Source organism: Mesoplodon bidens (genome assembly GCF_964165515.1).
Source record: "Mesoplodon bidens genome assembly, chromosome: 17".
In the NCBI taxonomy this organism is placed as follows: Eukaryota; Metazoa; Chordata; class Mammalia; order Artiodactyla; family Ziphiidae; genus Mesoplodon; species Mesoplodon bidens.
Window position 1 is genome coordinate 28,638,301 of NC_138174.1, and position 27,205 is coordinate 28,665,505.

The following is a 27,205-nucleotide window of genomic DNA, read 5'->3' on the forward strand; positions in this document are numbered from 1 at the left end:
AGATTCAACCCAGTCCCATGACAGTTAAAATGTAAAAAACAAAGTTAAATAAAAATCCTTGAAAGCAGTGAGAGAAAAAACAATATATCACTTACTAAAGAACCCCAGTAATACTAATTATTACTCAGAAAATAATAGAGAAGTGGGTAAAGTGTTAAGCCTCAACATGTATGATGTTCTTTAATAAGTAGGTGAGTGGGAATTACCTATAAAGTGTGGCATAGACTCACTTATATTGAATATAGGAAAGAGTAAAATCCTGCAAATGCATAGACAGAATATATTCTCCCATTACTGCAAATAGATGCAGTAGGGTAAAATGGATACATTTAGAAACATTTGAAGTAAATGATTATTTAGTTCATGCACTATTTTATATGATAATGGGATATTACTCTTTGTATTAATTTAGATAAAACTGATGAAATAGCTGATGATACTTACCAGCATGATATTGATATGGAAATTTAGCTAATAATGAAGTAAAATAATAAACCCCTTGCAGTTTCCACTTAATAACATTAATTTAATGTAAAATGTGTGATTGTTCCTATAACAAGAAATAATTAAAAGGCATAAAATCTTTTTTCGAGGTTTATATTTATAGTTTTCATCTATCTACACGGGAATTTCAGAGTTTCACTGAAGGAGAAAAATACATGATAATTAATAAGTACAGTATCTTTTTAAAAAGTAAACAGAATAATTATCAATAGGTAAACAGTTCATTGAGTATAGAATTTGTTAAACAGCAGCCCTGGGAAAATATGTAGGTAGGTCAAATGTTCCAGGAAAGGGCAAGATATATGAATAGTTGAGATTTAATGAGCATAATTTCAAAATTACCAGTTATAAAATGCCTCGTAGTTTTCCGTGTTTATATACCTACATGAAATATATGGTTCTCAATTGAACTCCATTTAAGTATAACAGTTTGACCAAAACCCTACATTGAGTAACAGTAATATTTCCTCTCTAAATATATCATACAAGATATTAGATACAAAAGAAGTCACACAGTAGTGAACAAGGATTTTGCTCTTTTCTCTCTCCCACATAATTCTTATATATATCCAATTACCACTTATCATCAATTATTAGAGGGAAGACCCAAAATCTAGTGAATAAAATAACTAAACATTATGCAATGACAAATCAGCTAAGTCTTGCCATATTGGTTTCACTCTTATTATTTATTTACTTATTTATTTATTTTTTACATCTTTATTGGAGTATAATTGCTTTACAATGGTGTGTTAGTTTCTGCTTTATAACAAAGTTAATCAGTTATACATATACATATGTCCCCATATCTCTTCCCCCTTGCGTCTCCCTCCTTCCCACTCTCCTTATCCCACCCCTCTAGGTGGACACAACACACCAAGCTGATCTCCCTATGCTATGCATTTGCTTCCCACTAGCTATCTATTTTACATTAGGCAGTGTATATATGTCACTGCCTCTCTCTCACTTCATCCCAGCTTACCCTTCCCCCTTGCTGTGTCCTCTATGTGTGCATCTTTATTCCTGTCCTGCCCCTAGGTTCTTCAAAACCTTTTTTCTTTTTACATTCTATATATATGTGTTAACATATGGTATTTGTTTTTCCCTTCTGCTTACTTCACTCTGTGTAGCAGATTATATGTCAATCCACCTCACTAAAAAAACTCACTTTCATTTCATTTTATGGCTGAGTAATATTCCATTGTATATATGTACCACATATTCTTTATCCATTCATCTGTTGACGGACACTGAGGTTGCTTCCATGTTCTGGCTATTTTAAATGGAGCTGCAATGAACATTTTGGTACATGACTCTTTTTGAATTATGGTTTTCTCAGGGTATATCCCCAGTAGTGGATTGCTGGGTTGTATGGTCATTCTATTTTCAGGTTTTAAAGAACCTCCATACTGTTCTCCATAGTGGCTGTATCGATTTACATTCCCACCAACACTGCAAGAGGCTTCCCTTTTCTCCACACCATCTCCAGCATTTATTGTTTGTAGAGTTTTTGATGATTGTCATTCTGACCAGTGTGAGTTGATACCTCATTAGAGTTTTGACTTGCATTTCTCTAATGATTAGTGATGTTGAGCCTCTTTTCATGGGTTGTTGGCCATATGTGTATCTTCTTTGAAGAAATGTCTATTTAGACCTTCTGCCCATTTTTGGATTGGGTTGTGTGTTTTTTTTTTTGATATTGAGCTGCATGTGCGGCTTGCATATTTTGGAGATTAATCCTTTGTCAGTTGCTGTATATCCAAATATTTTCTCCAATTCAAAGGGTTGTCTTTTTATCTTGTTTATGGTTTCCTTTGTTGTGCAAAAGCTTTGAAATTTCATTAGGTCCCATTTGTTTATTTTTATTTTTATTACAGTTTCTCTAGGAGGTAGGTCAAAAAGGGTCTTGCAGTGATTTATGTCATAGAGTGTTCTGCCTATGTTTTCCTCTAAGATCATTATAGTGTCTGCCTTATATTTAGGTCTTTAATCCATTTTGAGTTTATTTCTGTCTATGGTATTATGGAGTGTTCTAATTCCATTCTTTTACATGTAGCTGTCCAGATTTCTCAGCACCACTAATTGAAGAGGCTGTCTTTTCTCCATTGTATATTCATGCTGGCTTTATCTAAAATAAGTTGACCACATGTGTGTGGGTTTTCCTCTGGGCTATCTATCTGTTCAACTAGTCTTTACTTCTGTTGTTGTACCAGTACCATGCTGTCTTGATTCCTGGAGCTTTGTAGTATAGTTGAAGTCAGGGAGCCTGATTCCTCCAGCTCCATTTTTCATTCTCAAGATTGCTTTGGCTAATCAGGGTCTTTTGTGTTTCCATACAAATTGTGAAACATTTTTTTCTAGCTCTGTGAAAAATGCCATTGGTACCTTGATAGGGATTGCATTGAATCTATAGGTGGCTTTGTGTAGTATAGTCATTTTCACAAAGTTGATTCTTCCCATCCAAATATATGGTATATCTCTCCATCTGTTTTTATCATCTTTAATTTCTTTCATCAGTGTCTTATAGTTTTCTGCATATAGGTCTTTTGTCTCCTAAGGTAGGTTTATTCCTGCCTATTTTATTCTTTATGTTACAGTGGTAGATGGGAGTGTTTCCTGAATTTCTCTTTCAGATTTTTCATCATTAGTGTACATGAACACAAGATTTCTGTGCATTAATTATGTGTCCTACTACTTTACAAAATTCATTGATTAGCTCTAGTAGTTTTCTGGTAGCATCATTAGGATACTCTATGTATAGTATCATGTCATCTCCAAAGAGTGACAGCTTTACTTCTTGTTTTCTGATTTGGATTCCTTTTATTTCTTTTACTTCTTTGATTGCTGTGGGTAAAACTATGTAACTATGTTGAATAATAGTGGTGAAAGAAAACATCCTTGTCTTGTTCCCCATCTTAGAGGAAATGATTTCAGTTTTTCACCATTGAAGACGATGTTGGTTGTGGGTATGTTATATATGGCCTTTATTATGTTGAGGTAAGTTCCCTTTATGCCTACTCTCTGGAGGGTTTATATCATAAATAGGTGTTGAACTTTGTCGAAATATTTCTCTGCATCTATCGAGATGATCATATGGTTTTTCTCCTTCAATTTGTTAATATGGTGTATCACATCAATTGATTTGCATGTATTGAAGAATCCTTATATTCCTGGGATAAACCACACTGGTACATGGTGTATGATGCTTTCAATGTGCTATTGAATTCTGTTTGCTATATTTGGTTGAGGATTTTTGAATCTATGTTAATTAGTAATATTGGCCTGTAGTTTTCTTTTTTTGTGAAATATTTGTCTGGTTTTGGTATCAGGGTGATGATGGCCTCATAGAATGAGTTTGGGAGTGTTCCTCCCTGTGCTATATTTTGGAAGAGCTTGAGAAGGAAAGGTGTTATTTCTCCTCTAAATATTTGACAGAATTCGCCTGTAAAGCCATCTGGTCCTGGTCTTTGGTTTGTTGTAAGATTTTTAATCAGAGTTTCAATTTCTGTGCTTGTGATTTGTCTTTTCCTTTTTTTCTATTTCTCCCTGGTTGTGCTTTTCTAAGAATTTGTCCATTTCTTCTAGGTTATCCATTTTATTGGCATATAGTTGCTTGTAGTAAGCTCTCATGATTTTTTGTATTTCTGCAGTGTCAGTTGTTACTTTTCCTATTTCATTTATAATTCTGTTGATCTGAGTCTTCTCCCTTTTTTTCTTGATGAGTCTGGGTAATGGTTTATCAATTTTGTTTATCTTTTCAAAGAACCAGCTTTTAGTTTTATTGATATGTGCTATTGTTTCTTTCATTTCTTTTTCATTTATTTATGGTCAGATCTTTATGATTTATTTCCCTCTGCTAAATTTTTGGTTTTCTGTTCTTTCTCTAATTGCTTTAAGTGTAAGGTTAGGTTGTTTATTTGAGAGGTTTCTTTTTTCTTGAGGGAGGGTTGTATTGCTATAGATTACTCTCTTAGTACTGCTTTTGCAACATCCCATAAGTTTCGTGTTGTGTTTTCATTGTCATTTGTTCTAGGTATTTTTTTTTTATTTCTTCAGGGATTTCTTGGTTATTTAGTAGCATATTGTTTAGCTTCCATATGTTTGTATATTTTACAGATTTTTTTCCTGTAATTGATATCTAGTCTTACAGTGTTGTGATAAAAAAAGGATACTTGATAAGATTTCAAATTTTAAAAATTTACCATGGCTTGATTTGTGACCCAAGATTTGATGTATTCTGGGGAACGTTCCATGAGCACTTGAGAAAAAGTGTATTCTGATTTTTTGCATGGAACTTCTTATAAATATTAATTAAGTCCATCTTGTCTAATGTATCATTTAAATCTTGTGTTTCCTTATTTATTTTCATTTTGGATGATCTGTCCATTGGTGAACGTGGGGTTTTAAAGTCTCTTATCTCTTGTAATAGTCTTTATTTTAAATTCTATTTTGTCTGATATGAGAATTGCTACTCCAGCTTTCTTTTGATTTCCATTTGCATGGAATATCTTTTTCCATCCCCTCACTTTCAGTCTGTATGTGTCCCTATGTCTGAAGTGGGTCTCTTGTAGACAGCATATATACAGGTCTTGTTTTTGTATCCATTCAGCCATTCTATGTCTTTTGTTTGGAGCATTTATTCCATTTACATTTAAGGTAGTTATTGATATTATGTTCCTATTGTCATTTTCTTAATTGTTTTGGGCTTGTTATGGTAGGTCTTTTCCTTCTCTTGTGTTTCCTGCCTAGAGAAGTTCCTTTAGCATTTGTTGTAAAGCTGGTTTGGTGGTGCTGAATTCTCTTACCTTTTGCTTGTCTGTAAAAGTTTTAATTTTTCCATTGAATCTGCTTGAGATCCCTGCTGGTTAGAGTAATCTTGGTTGTAAGTTTTTCCCTTTCATCACTTTAAGTATGTCCTGCCCCTGCCTTCTGGCTAGCAGAGTTTCTGCTGAAAGATCAGCTGTTAACCTTATTGGGATTCCCTTGTATTTTATTTGTTGCTTTTCCCTTGTTGCTTTTAATATTTTTTCTTTGTATTTAATTTTTGATAGTTTGATTAATATGTGTCTTGGTGTTTTTCTCCCTTGATTTATCCTGTTGGTAGTCTCTGTGCTTCCTGTACATGATTGTCTATTCCGTTCCCCTCTTAGGGAAGTTTTCAACTGTAATCTCAGTTATTCTGCTATTGGTTGCTTCTAGAGAATTTTTAATTTCATGTACTGTGTTGTTCATCATTTTTTGTTGGCTCTTTCATTCCTCTAGGTCTTTATTAAATGTTTCTTGTATTTTCTCCATTCTATTGCCAAGATTTTGAATCATGTTTCCTATCATTTCTCTGAATTATTTTTCAGGTAGGCTGCCTATTTCCTCCTCATTTGTTTGGTCTGTTGGATTTTTACATTTCTCCTTTATCTGCTGTGTATTTCTACGTCTTCTTATTTTCCTTAATTTACTCTGTTTGGGGTCTGCTTTTCATAGGCTGCACGTTTGTAGTTCCCATTATTTTTGGTGTCTGCCCCCAGTGGGAAAAGTTTGCTCAGTGGGTTGTGTCAGCTTCCTGGTGGAGAGGAGTAGTGACTGTGTTATGGTGGATGAGGCTGGAACTTGTGTTTCTGGTGGGCAGGACAATGTCCAGTGGTGTGTTTTGAGGGGTCTGTGAACTTATTATGATTTTAGGCATCATGTCTGCTAATGGATGCGGTTGTGTTCCTGTCTTGCTAATTGTTTGGCATAGGGTGTCCCTCACTGTAGCCTGCTGGTCGTTGAGTGGAGCTGGGTCTTAGCATTGAGATGGAGATCCCTGGGAGAGCTTTCACTGTTTGATATTATGGGGAGCTCGGAGGTCTCTGGTGTATCAAGGTCCTGCAGTCAGCTCTAGCACCTCAGAGGCTCAGGCCTGACACCCGTCTGAAGCATCAAGGCCCTGTCAGCCACATGGCTCAGAAGACAAGGGAGAGAAAGAGATGAAAGAAAGAAGAAAAGAAAGGAAAAATGAATAAAATAAATAATTAAAATAAGTATTCAAAAAATATATTATTAAAAATCAAAAAATAAGAAAAAGTAATTTAAAATGAAAGAGAGAAGAGAGCAAGCAAACAAACAAACAAAAAACAAATGCACCAATGATTACTAGTGCTAAAAACTTTACTAAAAAACCAACCAACCAGCCAAACAAACAAACAAACAAACAAAAAAACCCAGACAGAGAGAGTCCTAGGACAAATGGTAAAAGCAAAGCTACACAAACAAAATCACACAAAGAAACACACATACACACTCACAAAAAGAGGAAATTGGGAAAAAAATATATATTAAAAAAAGGAATCCAGTAACCCAAATCAATGAAGATCTACCCATGATAATGAGCTCTAAATACTAAAGTAAGATAAACACAAAACAAGAAACAAATTAGATGCAGAAAGCAAACCTCAAGTCTACCGTTGCTACCAAAGTCCACAGCCCCAATTTTGGGATGATTCGTTGTTTATTGAGGTATTCCACAGACGCAGGGTACATCCAGTCAATTGTGGAGATTTAATACACTGCTCCTGAGGCTGTTGGGAGAAATGTTCCTTTCTGTTCTTTTTTCCCACAGCTTCTGGGGTTTAGCTTTGCGTTTAGACCCATTTCTGAGTGTAGGTCCCCTGAGGGCATCTGTTCCCTGCCCAGAGAGTATGGTGTTATAGTAGCAGCTGATTAAGGGGCTCTGCCTCACTCAAGACAGGGGGAGGGAGGGGTACCGAATGGAGGGCTAGCCTGCGGTTGCAGAGGCCAGCATGATGTTACAACAGCCTGAGGCATGCCACGTGTTTTCCCGTAGCAGTTGTCCTTGGATCACAGGACCCTGGCAGTGGCGGTCTGCACAGGCTCCCAGGAGGAGAGTTGTGGGTAGTGACCTGTGCTTTCACACAGTATTCTTGGTGGCTGCAGCAGTCGCCTTAGTGTTTCATGCCAGTCTCTTGTGTCCACACTGATAGCTGTGTCTTGTGCCCATCTGTGGAGCTCGTTCTGGTGGTTCTCTGAATCTCCTCTCCTCATTCACCCTGAAACAATTGTCTCTTGCCTCTTAAGCAGTTCCAGACATTTTTCTGGACTCCCTTGCAGCTAGCTGTGGCACACTAGCCCCCTTTAGTCTGTGTTCACACAGCCAACCCCAGTCCTCTCCCTGGGATCTGACCTCTGAAGCCAGAGCTTCAGTTCCAAGTCCCCTCCCACCCTGGTGAGTGAGCAGAGAAGCCTCTCAGGCTGTTGGGTGCTGATTGGCACTGATCCTCTGTGAGGGAATCTCTCCACTTTGATCTCTGCAGCCCTGTTGCTGTGCTCTCTTCTATGGCTTCAAAGCTTCCCCCAACCCCCCACCCCCCCGTCTCTACCTTTGATGGTAGTTTCTTGCCTTTTGGGAATTCTGAGGTTTTCTGCCAGTATTCAGCAGGTATTCTGTAGGAGTTATTCCACATGTAGATGTATTTTTGATGTATTTGTGGGGAGGAAGGTAATCTCCACCTCCTACTCCTCCACCATCTTTAAGTTCCCTAAAAAAACCCACTTTTTTTATTTTTAAAGTAATTAAGAATTAGACATAAAATTTAAGTCATTGTGTACCTCTCCTTAAACTTTAATTTCTCTCTCCAACCTCAGACAAGAATGGTATTACTTGTGATAAGTTTTGCCAAATATACTTGTATAAGTTTTCCACATATAAGTACATCAACTCATACAGTAGACATTTTTGCATATTTAAAAATTTTATATAAAATTTGACATACCCTTCCACAACTTAAAAAACAAAAGTCTATGTTGTTAATGTAACTCTGGTTCATTCATTTTAATCATTGTATAATGAGTCATTCTGTAACTATACTCCACCTTTATTATATTCAGTCTTTGGATATTTAGGAAAAAAAAAAAAAAACACAATATTAACCTAACTAAAAAGGGGCTACTTTTTTCAAGTAATGTTTACCCATGGGGAGTTAGTTGCTTGCTAGTATTCAATCTGCAGCTCATAGATATCAGTGGTGCAGGTTGTGTGATTCTCTTGGTCTTCTCTTCTTAACTGTTACAGAGACTGCAATTATAGGTATTGTTATCATTTTGAAAGGAAAAGGATGAAAAAAGTGTTTATAAAGGTATAAGTCAGTTGATCTCCTTTGTAGAGTGCTTTCCTGAAACTCCCACTCAAAGTTTTCCACATGTATATCATTAACCAGCTCCATGTCATATGGATACTCAATTGAGGATTGAACAATTGAGTATTGGCAATTTTTTTTTTTTCCTTTTTTGGTTGGGCACACTAACACCCAAATAAAATACAGTTTATGTTGTTTAAGAAAAAGAGAATAGAATATGTTTATTTTTTTATGGAAAACAATGTCACAGGAACATTATTGTAGACTTATCTTTGCACACAGATATATGAATTTCTCTAGAGTATGTGTGGTAGTATAAATACAAGATTATAGACAGGATAGCTAAATAACTTGTTGCTCAAACTGGGATTATTTTTAGAATAAAAAGGGAAGCTATGAATTATTATGCTAGGAAAACAGGTAAATACTAGGACTATTCCATGCAAAACTGATGTTTGAGTCATCTTAGTCATATAGCATATGTCTCTTCAAATTAACTAGACACTGCTAAATCACAGATTAGGGCCAAGCTATGATAAAACCAACAATATTCGAGATTTTCCTTTGATCACCATCTTAGCCAAAGGTTAATGTTATACTTAGTGGTCAGTTTGTTTGTTTGTTTGTTTTCCAGTATGATATATAAAAATATATCCTTATAGTATTAATTAGCATACCCATTGTTATCTGCGAGGTTTATGCTTGTTGTCTGTTTAAATTTTTTCTCCTAAAATTTCTGAACAGTTCAATTACCCATTAAATTTTGGGTTTGTCTTTGCCCAGTTGATTTTTGGTAAATCTTTGTATGCCCTGTGCTTTATGATCACCCCACAAAGGTGTTATATATATTCAACCAAAATTAGGTTTTAATGTGAAGAGTCATGATGCACATATGCACCAAGAGGGTGTGAAATTTTTATTACTCACATAAACATTATGCAGAAAACAAGAGAGTCATACCAAGCTGGTCCAAAACTGGTTTGAGGCAGCAGGCACAGAAGACTGACATATGGTATTTATGGTGGTACGAGGTGAGATCTGGCTGAGGCTTCCTACACATGATATAAACTTTAAACTCCTGGAGGTACTAAAGAAGGGAGCACCTGAACTTTCTCATCAGTTTCCTTGTTTATGGAACAGAATAGGAAGAAGGAGGAGTAAGGCATAAAAGTTGTCAGCAGCCAAAGATCAAAAAATTGTCTGATTCATTTTTGCAATTAATTTCTGATGGTTGTCTAATGAATAGAATGTGTCATGTTTCATTTAATTGAATTTCAACTTAAGTAAGCCATTATTGTACCCTATAAGATTTGTAGACTGAAACCGGTAAGGGAGGGGACAATTACATTAAAAACCTTGTTTAAGAGTCCAGGACTGGGTATACTTTGAAGTAAAATTAGTGCCTTCATCATTATCAATGATGTCAGAACTACTACAAAGGGTAAAAATAATGTCCTGGGGAGGCCTGGTATCATTGAATTAAGTATAGAGACATGTACTACCTTGACTTACATTTTGAGTATCTGTGAAGCAAGACAATGGCTCTCTCTAAACTAAGAAATCATAGTTGCTGCCATTGGCCAGGAGATGGCCAAAAAATTTTATGTAAATGTGCATATATTGCTTATTTTTGGTCAGGGCATGCTTTGCCAAGATGCCTGCTTGATGTTTGACTAATTGTGCTAATCCTGGTTCTGACCTTTACTAGGGACGTCCTGGTTAAGGGATGAAAAATGCAGCAACTCCCCAGTGAGTTTCCTGATGTTTAATGATGGCAATATCATCTATAAAGTGTGTAAACTCCCTCTGACTCACTTAGTTGATCCCAAACTGTTCCACAGGTAACCAACTGTCTTAGTCCATTCTGCCTGCCATAACAAAATACCACAGACTGTATGACTTATAAATAAAAATTTATGTCTTACAGTTCTGGAGGCTGGACGTCCAAGATTAGGTGCCAGCATGATCAGTTTCCAGTGGAGCTCTTCTCCTGGATTATAGACTACAGACCTCTAGCTCTGTCCTCACATGGCATGGGGGTGATTGGGAGCTCTGTGAAGTCTTCTTTTATAATGGAACTAATCTTCTTTATGAGAGCCCCACCCCAATGACTTTAGCATCTCTCAACGACCCCACCTTCTAATATCATAATATTGTGCATTAGGATTTCAACATATGAATTTGGGGGGGGTCACATTCAGATAACAATACCAAGAGTGACCTTCTACTGGGACTGGCAAAGGACAGAAGACAGAGAGGCTACCCCTCCTGCATATTGGGTATGCCAGAGTTCTCAGGTTGTCTCCATCCCATAGCAGACAAGCTTTGGATGCCATGACTAATGTGTGGGGCATTGGCTCTTGTGACCCTAGGTATAATAGGGAACTAGGTACAGAGGATCAGTCGTTCAGAGCCTATTGAACCCTCTTTCCAGTAGAGCTCAATATGTACCCAGCAATTGTCCCTTTAATAACATAAAATGGGCCCAAAAAGGGTAGTTTATTCATCAGAAGCACATGGGTAATTATGGACATCATCAGTGGTCCTAAGACTCCAACAGGCATAAACTCTCTGGGCAGGATTAATGGAAACACTTCTTGTATTTCAACTTAGAGCCTTTTGCTAGAGAAGGTCCCATGTAAGCTGTGCTGATTTGCAAGTAACAGCAAATGTCAATGAAGAGTATGTTGCCTCTAGAACTCAAAAAGGACTAAAAGATGTTGGGTTTGTATTAAAATCATGGGTGCTGGGAGTGTCAATGGCTGTTAATTGATGGTGTCAGGGATGGAACAGCCTTGTTAGGGATTTAACTGAGGTGTTGGGTTGTACCATGTGTCAGAAAATGGTCCATCCCCTTCTAGAGCCTCCTTTGTGAATATTTGTGTATTCTGAATTAGTTTTCAAATAATTGTGGTCAGAGGAAGATATCATCAGTGTGATATCATACATGGGCTACTGGAGGAGTTGCATGTGGCTAAGATCTTGCATGCAAATGTTGTGTGTGAGACTACTGAGGTACCCCACAACATGCAAAACTGTATAGTGTTACATTTAAGGTGAACGTAAAATGCAACTGTATTAGTTTCTGCAACAGTTTAATTCCTTAATTCAATTTGTAACCTTAATTTACCCTAACAACGTAATATAAAAGCATCTTGACAGGTTCTGGGGATTAAGACGTGTTTTCTAGTATTTAATAATCCTGTATCCCAAGAATTACAAACAAGCATTTTATATCTTACTAGTGTTTATGTGTCTCTTGCTTATATTTCATTTATAAATTTCTCAAAATTTTGTCTATTTTGTTAGTATTGTTAAAGAGATTTTTATATGCAATCTGTTTATTGATTTGATATATGTGCTAACTATAAACCACAGTAGGTTTTCCTCATGTGTTTTATAATTTTGGATTCTGAGCTCATTATTTTGGCCCAAATCCTTAGAAAAAGTGTTTCTTGTCATCCTTCAGGGATGATAGTTCTTTTTATACAATAGTTTCTTTTTTCTTTTTTTTTTTTTTTTTGTGGTACACGGGCCTCTCACTGCTGTGTCCTCTCCCGTTGCAGAGCACAGGCTCCAGACGCGCAGGCTCAGCAGCCATGGCTCACGGGCCCAGCCGCTCCACAGCATGTGGGATCTTCCTGGACCAGAGCACGAACCTGTGTCCCCTGCATCGGCAGGCGGACTCTCAACCACTGTGCCACCAGGGAAGCCTTATACAGTAGTTTCTTATTGTCTCTGTACTAATGCATTTATTTTTCTAGCCAACTCCTTGCTCAGTAAGAAGTCTTTCATGGATGCTAAAGATAGATATATATCTCAATTCTAATCTACTTCTCACGTTCAAAGTTTCAATTCCTGCCCCCAGTGAGGCATCAAAACTTAAGCTTTGAGATCCCAGGGAGAGGACTGGGGTTGGCTTCATGAACACAGCCTGAAGGGGGTTAGGGCACCACAGCTAGCTGAGAAGGAGTCCAGGAAAAAGTCTGGAACTGCCTAAGAGGCAAGAGACTATTGTTTCAGGATGTGAGAGGAGAGGGGATTCAGAACACTGACTAAATGAGCTCCAGATACAGGTACGAGCCATGGCTATCAGTGTGGACACCAGACCAGCAGGAAAATCTAAGGCGGCTGCTGCAGCCTCCAAGAAGCCTGTGTGCAAGCACAGATCACTATCCACACATCTCCCGGGAGCCTGTGCAGCCCACCACTGCCAGGGTCTCATGATCCAGGGACAACTTCCCCAGGAGAACAAATGTCACACCTCAAGCTGTTGCAACATCACGCCGACCTCTGTTGCTTCAGATTCACGTTGCATTCCATACCCATCTCTCCCTCCAGCCTGAGTGAGTCAGAGCCCCCTAATCAACTGCTACTTTAACCCTGTCCTGTCTGGGCAGGGAACAGATGTTCTCAGGTGACCTACACACAGAGGCAAGACCAAATCCAAAGCTAAATCCCAGGAGCTCTGCAAACAGATAAAAAAAAAAAAAAAGAAGTCACATTTTCCCCAGCAGCCTCAGGAGCAGCAGGTTAAATATCAACAATCAACTTGATGTACCCTGCATCTGTGGAATATATGAATAAACAATGATTCATCCCAAATATTAGGCGGCGGACATTGGGAGCAATTGTAGGCTTAGGGTTTGCTTTCTACATCTAATTTGTTTCTGGTTTTAGGTGTATTTTGGTTTAGTATTTACAGCTTATTAACATTGGTAGATTTGTTTATTGATTTGGTTGCTTTCTTCCTTTATATGTATATATATATTTTTTTTCCTTTTTCTATTTTTGTGAGTGTGTATGTGTATGCTTCTTTTTGTGATTTTGTCTGTATAGCTTTGCTTTTAGAATTTATCCTAAGATTCTGTCTGTCCGTTTTCTTAATTGCTTTTTAATTTTCCTATTTTTAATAATATTTTTTATTTATTTCCTTTATTTTCACTCTTTCCTTCTGAGCCATGTGGCTGACAGGGTCTTGGTACTCCAGCTAGGTGTTAGGCCTGAGCCTCTGAGGTCAGAGAGCCAAGATCAGCACATTGGTCAACCAGAAAACTCCCAGCCCCAAAGACTATCAAATGGCAAAATCTCTCCCAGAGAACTTCATCTCAATGCTAAAACCCGCTCTACTCCATGACCAGCAAGCTACAGTGTGGGGTACCCCATGCCAAACAACTAGCAAGATAGGAACACAATACCATCCATTAGCAGAGAGGCTCCTAAAATCATAATAAATTCACAGACACCCCAAACCCACTACCAGACAAGGTCTTGTACACAAGAAAGAAAAGTTCCAGTCTCATCCACCAGAACACAGGCACAAGTCCCTTCCACCAGGAAACCTACACAACCCACTGATCCAACAACCTTACCCACTTTGGGGAGATGCCAAATACAATGGGACTATGAATCTGCAGCCTGTGAAAAAGAGACCCCAAAAGCAGTAAGTTAAACAAAATGGGAAGACAGAGAAATATGTAGCAGATGAAGGAACAAAGTAGAAACAAACCAGAAAAAATGAATGAAGTGAAAATAGGCAGTCTACTGGAAAAAGAATTCACAGTAATGATAGTAAAGATGATCCAAAATCTTGGAAATAGAATGGAGAAAATACAAGAAACTTTCAAAAGAACCTAGAAGAACTAAAGAGCAAACAAATGATAAACAACACAATAAATGAAATTTAAAATTCTCTAGAAGGAATCAAGAGCTGAAAAACTGAGGCAGAAAATGGATAAGTGACCTGGAAGGTAACATAGTGTAAACATCTCTCACAGAGCAGAACAGAATAAAGAAAAAAGAATGAAAAGAATTAAAGACATTCTCAGAGACATCAGGAACAATATTAAAGGCACCAACATTTGAATTACAGGGTTCCCAGAAGAAGGGAAAAATAAAGAAATTGAGAAAATATTTGAAGAGATTACAGTTGAAAACATTCCTAATATGGCAAAGGAAATAGTTAAATCCATGAAGCACAAAGAGTCCCATACAGTGTAAATCCAAGGAGAAACTCACCAAGACACATATTAATCAAACTAGCAAATATTATATACAAAGAAAAAATATTAAAAGCAGCAAGAGAAAAACAACAATAACATACAAGGGAATCCCCATAAGGTTAACAGCTGACCTTTCAGCAGAAACTCTGCAAGCCAGAAGGGAGTGGAAGGACATATTTAAAGTGATGAAAGGGGAAACCTACAAGCAAGATTATTCTACCCAGCAAGGATCTCATTCAGATTTGATGAAGAAATTAAAGCCTTTACAGACAAGCAAAAGCTAAGATAATTCTGCACCACCAAACCAGCTTTACAACAAATGTTAAAGGAACTTCTTTAGGCAGAAAACAAAAGAGAAGGAAAAGACATACAACAACAAACCCAAAGGAATTAAGAAAATGGTAATACGAACATACATATCAATAATTACCTGAAATGTAAATGGATTAAATGATTCAACCAAAAGACATAGAAAGGTTGAATGGATACAAAAACAAGACCTGTATATATGCTCTCTACAATAGACCAACTTCAGACACAGGGACACATACAGACTGAAAGTGAGGGGGTGGAAAAAGCTATTCCATGCAAATGGAAATCAAAAGAAAGCTCTTAGAGCAATGTTCATATCAGAAAATATAGACTTTAAAATAGACTATTGCAGGAGACAAACAAGACACTACATAATGATCAAGGGATCAATCCAAGAAAAAGATCTACCCATTGTACATATTTATGCACCCAACATAGAAACACCACAATACATAAGGCAAATGTTAATGGCCGGAAAAGGGGAAATCCACAGTAACACAATAATAGAAGGCGACTTTAACACACCACTTTCACCAATGGACAGATCATCAAAAATGAAAATAAATAAGGAAACACAAGCTTTAAATGAAACACTAAACAAGATGGATTTAACTGATATTTATTGGACACTCCATCCGAAAACAACAGAGTACACTTTCTTCTCAAGTGCTCATGGAAAACTCATCAGGATAGATCGTATCTTGGGTCACAAATCAAGCTTTGGTAAATTTAAGAAATTTGAAATTGTATCAGGTATCTTTTCTGACCACAATGCTATGAGACTACATATCAATTACAGGAATAATACTGTAAAAAATGCAAACACGTGGGGACTAAACAGTATGATAGTAAATAACCAAGAAATCACTGAAGAAATCAAGGAGGAAATCAAAAATACCTAGAAACTAATGACAATTAAACCAAAACAACCCAAAACCTATGGGATGTACAAAAACAATCTAAGAGGGAAGTTTATATGGATACAATCCTACCTCAAGAAAGAGGAAGCATCTCAAAGAAACAACCTAACCTTACACCTAAAGCAATTACAGAAAGAAGCAAAAAAAATCCCCAAAATTAGCAGAAGGAAAGAAATCATAAAGATAAGATTAGAAATAACTGAAAAAGAAATGAAGGAAACAATAGCAAAGATCAATACAACTAAGAGCTGTTTCTTTGAGAAGATAAATAAAACTGATAAACCATTAGCCAGACTAACCAAGAAACAAAGGGAGGAGATTCAAATCAATAGAACTGGAAATGAAAAAGGAGAAGTAACAACTGACACAGAAGAAAAACAAAGGATCATGAGATTACTACAAGCAACTATATGCCAATAAAATGGACAAGCTGGAAGAAATGGACAAATTCTTAGAAAAACACAACCTTCCGAGACAGAACCAGGAGGAAACAGAAAACATAAATCAATCAATCAGAAGCACTGAAATTGAAACTGTGATTAAACATCTTTCAACAAACAAAAGCCCAGGACCAGATGGCTTCACAGGTGAATTCTATCAAATGTTTAGAGAAGAGCTAACACCTATCGTTCTCAAACTCCTCCAAAATATAGCAAAGGGAGGAACACTCCCAAACTCCTTCTATGAGGCCATCACCCTGATATCAAAACCAGACAAAGCTGTTACACAGTAAGAAAACTACAAGTTGATATCACTGCTGAACATAGATGTAAAATCCTCAAAAAAATACTAGCAAACATAATTCAACAGCACTTGAAACAGATTGTACACCATGATCAAGTTGGGTTTATCCCAGGAATGTGAGGATTCTTCAATATACACAAATCAATCAATGTGATAAACCATAATAACAAATTGAAGGGGAAAAAACATATGATCATCTCAATAGATGCAGAAATAACGTTTGACAAAATTCAACACCCATTTATGATAAAACCCCTCAGAAAGTAAGCATAGAGGGAACCTACCTCAACATAATAAAGGCCATATGTGACAAACCCACAGCCAACATTGTTCTCAATGGTGCAAAACTGAAATCATTTCCACTAAGATCAGGAACAAGACAAGGTTGCCCACTCTCACCACTATTATTCAAAATAGTATTGGAAGCTTTAGCCACAGAAATCAGAGAAGTAAAAGAAAACAAACAAAAAAAGATATTCAACTCAGAAAAGAAGAAGTAAAACTGTCACTGTTTGTAGATGACATGATAATATGCATAGAGAATCCTAAAGATGATACTAGAAAACTATGAGAGCTAATCAATGAATTTCATTGAGTAGCAGGATACAAAATTAATGCACAGAAATCTCTTTCATTCCTACACACTACTGCTGAAAAATGTGTAACAGAAATTAAGGAAACACTCCCATCTACCACTGCAACATAAAGAATAAAATATCTAGGAATAAACCTACCTAAGGAGACAAAAGACCTGTATGCAGAAAATTATAGACACTGAGGAAAGAAACTAAAGATGATACAAACATATGGAGAGATATACCATGTTCTTGAATTGGAAGAATCAACATTGTGAAAATGATTATACTACACAAAGCAATCTACAGATTCAGTGCAATCCCTATCAAACAGCCAATGGCATTTTTAACAGAACTAGAACAAAAAAAAAATTCACAATTTGTATGGAAACACAAAAGATCCCGAATAGCCAATGCAATGTTGAGAAAGAAAAATGGAGCTGGAGGAATCAGGCTCCCTGATTTCAGACTATACTACAAAGCTTCAGGAATCAAGGCAGCATGGTACTGGTACAATCACAGCAACATAGATCAGTGGAACAGGATAGAAAGCCCAGAGGTAAACCACACACATATGGTCACCTTATTTTTGAGAAAAGAGGCAAGAATATACAATGGAGAAAAGAAAGCCTCTTCAATTAGTGGCGCTGGGAAAACTGGAGAGCTACATGTAAAAGAATGAAATTAGAACACTCCCTAACACCATACACAAAAATAAACTCAAAATGGAGTAAAGAACTAAATGTAAGGCCGTACACTATAAAACTCTTATAGGAAAACATAGGTAGTACACTCTATTGCAGAAATCACAGCAAGATAGTTTTTGACCCACCTCCTAGAGAAATGGAAATAAAAACAATAATAAACTAATGGGACCTAATGAAACGTAAAAGATTTTGCACAGCAAAGAAAACCATAAAGAAGACAAAAAGACAGCCCTCAGAATGGGAGAAAATATTTGCAAATGAAGCAACTGACAAAGGATTAATCTCCAAAATATACAAGAAACTCATGCAGCTCAATATCAAAAAAACAAACAACCCAATCCAAAAATGGGCAGATGATCTAAACAGACATTTCTCCAAAGAAGATATACAGTCATTTCTCCAAAGAAGATATCAAACACATGAAAGGATTCTCAACATCATTAATCATTAGAAAAATGAAAATCAAATCTACAATGAGGTATCATCTCACACCAGTCAGAATGGCCATCATGAAAAATTCTACAAACAATTAATTCTGGAGAGGGTGTGGAGAAAAGGGAAGCCTCTTGCACTGTTGGTGGGAATGTAAATTGATACAGCCACTGTGGAGAACTGTATGGAGGTTCTTTAAAAAACAAAAATAGAACTACCATATGACCCAGCAATCCTACTACTGGGGATATACACTAAGAAAACCATAATTCAAAAATTGTCATGTATCACAGTGTTCATTGCAGCTCTATTTACAATAGTCAGGACATGGAAGCAAGCTAAGTGTCCATCAACAGATGAATGGATAAAGAAGATGTGACACATATATACAATGGAATATCACTCAGCCATTAAAAGAAATGAAATTGATTTTTTTGTAGTGAGATGGATGGACTAGAGTCTGTCATACAGAATGAAGTGAGTCAGAAAGAGAAAAACAAATACCATATGCTAACACATATTTGTGGAATCTAAAAAAAAAAAAGAAAATAGAAAATTGGGTCTGAGAAACCTATGGGCAGGACAGGAATAAAGGCACAGATATATAGAATGGACCTGAGGTCACAGGTGTGCGGAAAGGTAAGCTGGGACAAAGTAAGAGAGTGGCATGGACATATATACACTACCAAATGTAAAGTAGATAGCTAGTGGGAAGCAGTTGCATAGCACAGGGATACCAGCTCAGTGCTTTGTGTCCACTTAGATGCATTGGTTAGCGAGGGTAGGAGGGAGAGGCAGATGTGAGGGGATAATGGCATATATGTATATGTGTAGCTGATTCACTTTGTTATACAGCAGAAACTAACACAACAAGGTAAAACAATTATACTCCAATAAAGATGTTAAATAAAAATAAAAGTAAAATAAAAAAATAAAGAATTATTCAGTGTTCTTTTTTTCCCTTGATTTTATCTCCTGGAATTTTTTCTTTGTTTCTTTGCAAATTATCTAGTCATTTAATGGGACTCTCTGAAGCATTTTAAAATAGTTTAAGTAAGAGAGTTTTCAGATTATCTAATCTCTCATGTAGCCTTTTACTGTAAATTTACAATTTCTTTAGGATGTTGAAAGAGCTTTTAAAAAGAGAAAAGAATTACTCCCTGACAGTGATTACTAATTTACTAACTTACTAATTTACTATGTATATATTTTATAATTTACTGCACTATATATACACTTCTTTAATCCTCACTCTTCTGTAAAATACAGTATGTCTCTAGTTTTTGTTTGTTTGTTTGTTTGTTTTCAGATAAGAAACCTGTGGCTTATTGACATTTATTGGAAATCCTAATTTAGTTTGGTTTGTTTCTGTCCATTCATTCATGTATGCATTCATCCATGCATGCATTCATCCATTTATTTAATAATAAATGCACAGTATAGTGGAAGAGATAGATATAGAACAAAAGTTATTGAAACATAATTATCCAATTGTAGTTGTAATGATAACTATGAAAACAGATTGCAGTTTGCAGTTAGAGTTTATGGCCACATATGTGATCAAAGGAGACTTCCCCAAGGAAGTAATGTTTAAACACTGACATTTAAATTGTATCAGTACAGACTATGTTAATGTTGTGTGCATATATGTGATGTATGAATGGGTGTATGTGTATGTGATGTGTATGTGTGTGTATGAGAGACAGAGAGAGACAGGAAAGGAAAAATATGAGGGTGATAACTTTGACATGTAAAGGTATTTTTAGGCTATGACATGAAAAGCCACTAATCCATTTAGAAAACCACAGAAGGATAATATGGGAGGTAAATTCTATAAAAATGAAGAATCTGGGCTATAGCCAAATCATGTTGGACCCCACGGTTCATGTTAAAAGCATTAAAAATATATTGAGTGACTTTATTATAGTGAATATATGGAGAGGGATAAAATGATTTATATTTTCATTTAAACTTTCCAGAACTTTCTGTATTAATAGTCACCTTATATAAGCATTATTAAGTATTGTGGTCTTCAAAGCTGGTAAGTTGCAAATCCATGCATCCTTAAAAATTATAGTCATAAACTGGGTAAGAAGGCAGATATGGGGAAGACATTATAACTTAAAGGAGATAATGCTTTCAAATGAAATAGTATAGAAAGAAGAAGTGTAAAAATTAATGGAGAAAATTTGATCAGTTATATTGAGAGTTCAGGCAATATGTGTGAATAACTAGTTTAAATATCAGTTAAGGCCTTGTTAGGTAGTTTCTTCTTGTTCATCATTACAGGGAGTTCTTCAATAAACATTCTCATATTAGTGTCCTTGTACACATATATGAGATTTCTGTAGGGGAGACATTTAGAAATGAAATTTAAAGGTCATGAAGTACATGCCTTTTAACTTTCTGGTATAATTAAAATCTCTCCAAAATAATTTAACCAATATACACTCTAATCATCAACGAGATTTCATTTTCACAACTTCAAGGACATTGTCTTAAGAAGTCAGTGAAGAAACATCAAAAGAGTTACAATTATATAGTCACAATGAGAGCAAAATTATCAGGTGCGAATCTATGAACCTGCTATGCCAAATCAAGGCAGGTAAGATATTTCTATTACCATATTTCTCTTTCACCAGGATCCAAGAACATCATAAAAATAGTAGCTACTTGGGCTTCCTTGGTAGCGCAGTGGTTGAGAATCCGCCTGCTGAGGCAGGGGACACGGTTTGTGCCCCAGTCCGGGAAGATCCCACATGCTGCGCAGTGACTGGGCCTGTGAGCCATGGCCGCTGAGACTGTGCGTCCGGAGCCTGTGCTCCGCAACGGGAGAGGCCACAACGGTGGGGGGCCCGCGTACCGCAAAAAAAAAAAAAAAATATATATATATATATATATATATATATATATATATATATATATATATATATATATAGTAGCTACCTACTGGAAGAAGTGAGAGAAATGAAATGCATGGAAATGGAATTGAGGCGCTGAATGTACCCTCACACCATCCCAAACAAGGATTCAGACTTGAAGTAACAAAGCTGGAAAAAAAGAGTTGCTTTTGATAGTCCAAGTTTTATAAACAGTCATTTGTATGACACTTCATCTATGCAGGCGCTGTTCTAAGCAAATTATAAATACCTAAACAATACCTTATGTTGTGGGTGCTATTTATTCTTTAACTTTACAAAGAAAATTAAGGCTTAGATATGTTAAGAATTTTCTCAAAGTCGCAGAGAGTTTTCATCTGAAGAACCTTAAAAAAAAACTAGCTGCCTAGAATGATTTTCATCAGCATTTGATCTACATCAGCACTTGCTGCATCACCTTACACTTTTATGTTATGGGGATGGCTTATTTCCTTTAACCTCATGAATCAACCTCTGCTAACTTCAAACTTTTATTCTAGGGCTTCTTCACCTCTCTGAGGCTTCATAGAATTGTAGGGAGTTAGAGCTTTGCTCTGGATTAGGCTTTGTCTTAAGGAAATGTTGTAGCAAGTTTGATCTTCTATCTAGATCATTAAAACTTTCTCCCTATCAGCAATAAGGCTATTTTGTCTTCTTATCATTCTAGAATTCACTAGAGTAGCACATTTAATATCCTCTAAGAACTTTTCCTTTGCATTCATGACTTGACTAATTGTTTGGTACAAGAGGTCTAGCTTTTGGACTATCTCAGCTTTCAACATGCCATTCTCACTAAACTTAATCACTTCTAGACTAATATTAATCATTAATATCATGTCTTAGTGAATAGAAGAGCCTGAGGAGAGAAAGACGGGGAAACAGCTGGTCAGTGGAATGGTCAGAACACACACATTTATCAAGTTCCCTTTTTTATATGGGCATGTTTCATGACACCCCCAAAGAATTACAATCATAACATCAAAGATCATGGACCACAGATCAACACAGCAAATATATTAGTAATATAAGTATTTGAGATATTGCAAGAATTACCAAAATATGGCACAGAGACATGAAGTGAGCAAATGCTGTTGGAAAAAATGGCGACTACAGATTTGCTCCACACAAGGTTGCTACAAACTTTAAATTTGTAAAAAATGCAATATCTATGAAGCACAATAAAATGAAGTGTAATTAAACTAAGTATGCCTGTATTCTCCATTACAACATTCCTATAGAACAGAGAGAGCACACAAAATAACTACACAATTCTCATGTATGATTGTTGATTTTAAAAAGCAGTAAACATTAAAATCATCTGTACAATGAAATAAAACAATTAATATACCAAAAAAGCAAAAAATATTTTGGCATGGATATGAATATATGAATACACACATATAAGGATACATGTATGTATATATGTATTTATGAGTATGTTTATACTCATATAGGACACAGTTTATGCACTAGGAGGAAATGGAAGTTTTATTGTAAACTCCAATGTACTGCTTTTGTTTTGTTCATGTGTTTTTTTCTTGTTGGTGGTGGTTTTTGCCTCTGTCAATTCATTATTGGTCAACTTTTAAAATTTGGAATATTTAAAATTACCAAGGAGAATCCATGGAGCTCTAAAAATGAAAGTAACAAGAAAACTGGTTAAATCAATCAAGAGAAGACTATAAGTAAAATAAATATCTTTCTTAGGGTCATATAAGTGGGGTTAAATTCAGAGACTCTTTTGAACCTATTTAGTTGGTTAAATTTGGGTAAATAAACACACCTGAATTTTTCTTCATTATTCTGTTCTAAGAAAATATATGAGCAATCACCTGCACCATATGCTGTTAACCATCTGTTGAGGGAAGGAAGTGGACACATTGATATTATATTTGTTTAACAAAATAATATTTTTAAAAATACTGCAATGTTAACAACCACCTGAAGAAAAAATAAAGTTTAGAGAATTACCATCTTTAGCACAGAAAAAAAATGAATAATTCATATGAGAAAAATCTGCAAACCTATGGCCTAAAATTTCAAATAATAATTAGAAGGTAAAGTTCATATTGATAGAAAATTGAAGCAATTTATCAATGGAGGATTTTCAAAATGTTTTAATTTTCAAATAATTGGTGTATTTAAAGGAGGCTATAGTGTCATTGTGCTTATCTAAAGACTATTAATATAATAATATTTTATTATAATTAATTTGTGTCAACTAAATCACAAAATTCTCATTTTATCAATTTATTTTACTGTTTTTTCAAAATAGATCCATATTTTTTTTTGTTTTAGATTAAGAGAAAACATATATGAAAGATAGTGTTTAATAATAGAGAATTTTACCAGCTGTTTCCACTGATGGAAAAACAGGTACATTTGGTAAATATCATTTCTACATAGGAGAATATTCCAATAATATTCTAATTTAGTACTTGGGAACCTGAAAGAAAATTGTCTTCTAATAAGTGAGAAAAGTTAAGATGGCTTTATTTTTTAATTGATATTTATAATTTGACTATGTATTGAAAATATGTCATAATTTTCTATATTTTTGATTTTCTGAAATTTAGAAAACTTCAGATGATTTACATTACACCACAGAATTTAATAATACACAAAGACCATGAGAAGAAAATAAAATTTTTCATTACAAATGATTACAAAATAACAATATGTTGTTTTGTTAAAGTGTTTACATATCTTTCTTAAAGCCATGTATTTCTTGCTCTGCTTTAAAAGAAGTAAAAAAAAAATTCAATAAAACATGATATGAAAGCAATGGCTTTCAAATTTTTGGCTTTAAAAAAAGAGAACAACTTATTTAAATAGCATATTCACAGGAAGTCTAGTATATAAAATTTTATAAAAGTTGAATCAGCCTGGCTTCTCTTGTGACTGGTGAGAGTCTCTGAGAAGATCATTTCTTAAGTAGCCTGACTGAAAAAGTGGGCAGAATTGGATGGCTGAAATTTGCTTTTCAATTTTAAAGTTTCTTTATCATTTTAACTGTTTATTTCCTCTTCCCCACATTCAGTTTCCCAACCATAGAAATATGATTTCTGACCCAACAATCTAATCCAACTCTCCTCAAAAATGTCGTGGATGATCTCCTAGTGGCCATTTCCTGGTCACCTCTTCTCTTCTCTTCTCTTCTCTCTTCTCTTCCCTTCCCTTCCCTTCTTTTATCTTTTCTTTTCTTCTCTTCTCTTCTCTTTTCTCTTCTTTTTTTTGTTATATTTATGACATATGAATCTATTTTTTATGCAGGAACATATTTTTTTTTTCTATTTTCTTTACACTGTAAACTTTTGATTTAGCCTCCCTTTTGTCAGCTTTGATCTTTTTTTTTTTTTTTTTTTGAGGTATGCAGGCCTCTCACTGTTGTGGCCTCTCCTGTTGCGGGCACAGGCTCTGGACACGCAGGCTCAGCGGCCATGGCTCACAGGCCCAGCCGCTCTGTGGCATGTGGGATCTTCCCAGACCGGGGCACGAACAAGTGTCCCCTGCATCAGCGGGCAGACTCTCAACCACTGCGCCACCAGGGAGCCCTGTCAGCTTTGATCTTTATGGTTGATTCTACTTCCTTTTTTCTACTCTTACCACAACCCAAATTCATAGGAACTCAATTTTAATATTTTCCCTTCTAACTTTATAAACTTTAGGAATATTTTCAATCCTATTTATGTCTATGTTTATAACCACCTTCACTCTGATGACTATAGAATTCTGCAGCCTAAGATAGGTCTCAACATTAACATCTCAAAATGAATTGCAACTCCAGCTTAACTGAATTTATTGTCTACTCCTCAAAATTTATTCTCCCACATAGTTTGTTCTTACTTTAATAAAAACCTACATCTACCTATATACATAAAGGTGTTTTCTCATTAACCTATACATTTGTTTTCTGTATGTGTTTTATTTTAAAATAAATATATCAGCCTAAAAAATCATTAAGTAAAATCCCCATGATCCTAAATTTGAGTAGGAAATATCAGAATGAACTCATAATGTATTTTTTCTTCAATAAGGATGAGTATTTACTATACAGAAAAGGCTTATTAACCCAGCAGAAATGATAAATTCTACTGTCTCAATTATGGTGTCCAAATACCATTTTCAATTAAAGTCAGGAGTCCTGGTAGAAATAGTTTATATCTGTGCTGGGACAAAATACTTAGAAGATGAGTCTGGAGTATAATCATACAATAAGGCAAAAACTACTGCAATCATTTATAAAGGAAATGGAAAGAAGAGCTGCACACTGACAAAAACAGAATAATTTTCAATAACTATAGTAACTACAGTGGACCATAGCACACTAAGTCTCAGTGTGTGCAATGATTCAGAAACAAACAAAATAAACTTTGGTCACTTTAAGACAATTCTAGGGATATTACCAGATGTTCTGAATACTAATAAATAAAGGTAGGGGTGGTAGAAAATCAGGCATTTATCTTTCTTTATTGTTAGAAACTTACTTCAAGGTAACACAAGAGTTGATGAAGAGATGTTTTCCCTATAGAGACATTCTAGCTAATAAGTGAAAAGGGAATGATATTAGAATATTTTCACTTTACTATCCCTAATGAATTAACAATTCTAAGCAATAATAAACAATGGTGATTTGTATCACATAAACATAGAAAATTAGACATTACATACCTTCTCTTGAAAGTACACGAATAAACCTCATATTAATCCAATAAATTTTCAAGATGTAATTTCCAGTAAACAGAGAGCAAATATAAACATTTAAAATGAAACAGTGAATAAGCAAATACAGAAAGGAGGAATGTTATTATATGTTATTTAATGGGCAAATTGCAAAGCAAAAAGAGAGAGAGAAAGAGAGAGAGAGAGAGAGGAAAAATGACTATTAATAAGACTCAAGTTATGATACTCTAAAAATATATACATTTTCTATTTTGAATTCAACAAATAAACTGTAAAATAATTATAGAGACAAAGGGATTTGATTGTTAACTAGATATAATATTTGATGACATTAAAGCATTAATGTTATTCTTTAACATATGATACTGGCATTTTGATACATCATGATTGTCCACATATTTTAAACATAGATAATGAACGGTTTCTATTTCTTCTTTTCTTAATTTTTGTTTTATATTGGAGCATAGTTGATTAACAATTTTGTGTTAGTTTCAGATGTACAGCAAAGTGATTCAGTTAAACATACACATGTATCTATTCTGTTTCAAATTCTTTTCCCATTTAGGTTATTACAGGATATAACCTAAATAAGCAGTGTTCCCTGTGCTATGCAGTAGGTCTTTTTTTGTTATCTGTTTTAAATATAGCTGTGTGTACATGTCAATCCCAAGCTCCCAATCTATCTCTCTCCCTTACCCTTCTTAGTTCTCTAAGTCTGTAAGTCTGTTTTTATTTTCTAAATAAGTTCATTTGTATCATTCTTTTTCCTGCATATAAATAAGCAATATCATATGGCGTTTCTCTTTTTCTGTCTGTCTTACTTCACTCAGTATGATAATCCAAGCCCATCCAGGTTGCTGCAGATGGCATTATTTAATTATTTCAATTAAGAAAATGACAATAGGAACATATATGTCAAAAATTACCTTAAATATACAATAAATGGATTAAATGCTCCAACAAAAATAAATAGACTGGACGAATGGATACAAAAACAAGACTTGTATATATGCTGTCCACAAGAGACCCACTTCATATCTAGGGATACGTACAGACTGAAAGTGAGGGGATGGAAAAAGGTATTCCATGCAATGGAAATCAAAAGAAAGCTGGAGTAGCAATACTCATATCAGAAAAAAATAGACTTTAAAATAAAGACTGTTATAAGAGACAAAGGAGGATACTACATAACAAACAAAGGATCAATCCAAGATGAAGATTTAACAATTGTAAATGTATATGTATCCAACATGGAACACCCTCAAAATTCAACAAACAT